Below are 3,656 nucleotides of genomic sequence, written 5' to 3' on the forward strand. Positions count from 1 at the left end.
CTGCAGTAGCACATAAACAAGAGCAGGAGAAAAATGTCAAATGCTCAATTAATCAAAACTCAAGAAACAAATTTTCTTTCATTAAAAGATCTGTTCATAGGAGCAAACAAAAATGAACTGCAATCACCGATACGCTCTGACTTCCAGGTCAAGTCCTAGGGTCAGACCGAGGAAAGCTAATCCGTTCGCGTTCAATATTCAGGTAGGAGAGTAGATGTACACTTTTGGAAAATATTTTCTTTTCTTTTTCATTTTAAATTAATTTTATTTTTTTAAAGCATATACAAATAGGCCAAATAAGACTGAAGCCTGAGAAGGCTGCAATCTTTCTAAAGAACTTAATAGTCCAAAAAGACTAATACTTATTGCCGATTTAGCTCACAAGATCCACACTCACTAGTAAACATCTCACGGCCACCTCTTATGGGCATTGGAGATTCACTGAGCAGCGACCCACAGCCCTGCCCTCCCGGAGCTGACGATGTAGCTGGAAAAAAAAGAAACAGGCTGTACAAACACAAAGTCCACACACATCTGTCACAGCAAAAGCACCTACCGGTATGAGTCATCACTCGTTCTAACCAATGAGCCATAGGAATATCTGGACAAATATACACTACATCAAGTTTCAACCTGATATAGCAAAACAAAAAAGTTTGTATTTACTTTTTTATTCACTCGTGTTTCAACTGAACTGAATTAAAAGAGGAAAACATAATTCTAAACCAAGTGTACCATAAACTTTAGTGTTCATGTCCTAGAATTTCTCCATGGTTCTACATCCAGGCGTCCAGTTCAGCAGTTCTGACTGCCAAAATGATGTACAAATTCAGATAGTGAGTGGACCAATCCCCACCCATCCTCAGGATCCATACTGATAAAATCATTCGGGTTCACTTTGGAATCTCCAGTCTCAACGCTGGGATATGATGGAGGAGGCTCTCTCCAGTTGCCACTGGAAATCTTTTACATGAGGCCCACCAGAAGCAAAGTTCTTCAAATAAGAATCTGTGCTGATAACTCTAACTTTTCTTCTAAACAGAGGACGGACGTCCTTATCAGACTTAAAAGCATCTTCCACATCAGCGTCAAAGGGACAGGAAAATGGCAGGACAGCGTTGAGATCGCAGCAAAGCTCTGTCCTCCATGTGACACTCGAAGCCAGACAACACGGCAGTCCCAGATCACAGGGCCTTCCCCGGGTCTGGCCTGCGGTTCCGAGATGGGTATCACCTTGCTCTCGGAAGACACGGAGGCAGAAGTGCCATTCTTCTAAAGGGTGCTGGTCATAGTTTTTGATGTCTTCACAGAGCATCCAAATATTTTCTTCACGCTAGCAGCCGTTGTAGACACAGGCGTCCCGTGGGGGGGAGGCCAGCTGGTAGTGGGTGGGGACATCCCCCTCCATGCTGACTTGGGCCAGGGCACAGGCCTCAGGTGGAGGGAAGGACCAGCCCCGCCAGTGGGCTTTGGGGAAGGAGGTGGAGTACAGCAATCTGCTCTGGTTCTCGTGGCAGAGTCAAGAAATCTTTTCATCAGAGACTGAGATACAATGGATTTCTAGTTGATCTTCATTTTACAAAGAAATGAAAATTTAACTGTATGTCCCATCCAGCAATGCTGCTTTTATTGAAATAGAATTGCTTGTTTCAGTTTTGCTACTATTTCATTTTAAGATTTTAAAAACTCATACTGTAAGAGGTTGTGGGGGGGGGTAGAAGTTTACAGAATCATTGCAAAATCAGACTTATCTGAAAATCCCAAGTTCTTATTGCAACCTAATAAAAAAGGTCCATTAACTTTTATTTCAAGAAATTTCTGAGCCAATGTCCCTGACTTTGATAGCATCTTTTCACACTAAACTCTACAATGAAATTAAATGAGGGACCAAGTTTGTACCTAATCGTTGGGGAAAACATATGCAAGCAATAACCAATTTCTCTGCCATTTGGAGCCAGGAATACAAAGGCTTCCTTTACATGAGAAACAGCAGGAGTGTAGCTGACATCTTTCCAGGTGGCAACAGATGAGAAAAGGCATTTGTGGCCAAAAGACAAGGTTGGGAGGGGGAATTTTAAAAGCCTAATGTGAGACAAAGAGACACAATGAAGCAGAAAGTATACACTCCAAAGTAAGTCAAGTCACAGTACGTGCCAGGTCAGAAGAATAAATCAAGCCAACCTGAGACTGAAAATGAATCAATGTCATTTATAAACAGAGCAGTAAGGCTAACTCTTTACATTTACTTCTCTCTTAAATAAATTATATGCCCTTTTTTCTTTCTGCTTCTTCTACTGTCCATAAGTGATCGTGATACAGTATGTTAGCAGCTTTTTAGGTTTAATGTCTAATAAAGATTGACTTTAGAGCTTCAAAAGCGGTATAGCAAGGTCAAAATGGCAGACTGAGCCGAAGAGCAAAATCACCAATCTCAATATTTGAGAAAACAAAAATAAGAAACACGTAGCAATATTGAAAATGTAAATAGTGCGTAATATGTTCCCGGTATGACTTTAAGATCTTTACACATGTTAACTCATTTAATAATATATCTTTATGAAACACAATATAATTATTATCCTCATGTCACAGGTATGAAAGCTGAAGCACGGATCACAGCTGGTAATTGGAAGACCTGAGATTTGATCCTAAGCAGCCTAAAGCCAGAGCTTCAGTCTCTCTTTTGTTAAAATTACAGTTGACATTCAATATTATATTAGTTTCCGGTGTACAGCACGGTAAACATTTACATAACTTACAAAGTGAGGCCCCCGGTAGGTCTAGAACACACCTATACGTAACCGCACGTAGTCATTACACTATTATTGACTGTGTTCCCTATGCTGTACTTTGTATTCCCATGGCTATTTTGTAACTGCCAGTTTGTACTTCTTAATCCCTTCACCTTTTTCACCCAGCCGCCAGCCCCCTCCCACCTGGCAATCAACAGTTTGTTCTTTGTACCTATGTGTTTGTTTCTGTGTTTTTTGTCTATTTTTTTTTTTATTCCACATATAGGAAATCATATGATATTTGTCTTTCTCTGATTTATTTCACTTAGTACAATACCCTCTGGGTCCATCATTTCTTGTAATACTGGTTTGGTGGTGATGAACTCCTTTAGCTCTTTCTTGTCTGAGAAGCTCTTTATCTGTCCTTGCATTCTACATGAGAGCCTTGCTGGGTAATCTTGGTTATAGGTCCTTGCTTTTCATCACCTGGACTATTTCACGCCAGTCCCTTCTGGCCTGGAATGTTTCTGTTGAGAGATCAGCTGACAGTCTTTTGGGAGCTCCCTTGTACAAAACAAACTGCTTTTTTCTTGCTGATTTTAAGATTACCTTTTTGTATTTAATCTTTGGCATTTTATTTATGCTGTGACTTGGTGTGGGCCTCTTTGGGTTCATCTTGTTTGGGACTCTGCACTTCCTGGATCTGTATATGTATTTCCTTTGCTAGGATAAGAAAGTTTTCAGTCATTTTTTTCCCTCAAATAGGTTTTCGACCTCTTGCTCCCTCTCTTCTCCTTCTGGAACTCCTATGATGAGAATATTGTTATGTTTGATGTTGTCCTAGATGCCCCTTAAAGTATCCTCATTTTGGGGGGGTTCTTTTTGTTGTTGTTGTTGTTCTGTTCAAGAGTTTTCTGCTACCTT

The 3,656-nt window shown here is 40.4% G+C and overlaps 1 pseudogene; it reads right to left on the reverse strand.

Moving 5' to 3' along the window:
* Window positions 1-795: 795 nt before the first annotated feature.
* On the reverse strand, window positions 796-1,408 carry LOC112297769 (protein N-terminal glutamine amidohydrolase pseudogene; annotated as a pseudogene).
* Window positions 1,409-3,656: the final 2,248 nt, after the last annotated feature.

The sequence above is a fragment of the Desmodus rotundus genome, chromosome 12 (assembly GCF_022682495.2).
Source record: "Desmodus rotundus isolate HL8 chromosome 12, HLdesRot8A.1, whole genome shotgun sequence".
NCBI lineage: Eukaryota > Metazoa > Chordata > Mammalia > Chiroptera > Phyllostomidae > Desmodus > Desmodus rotundus.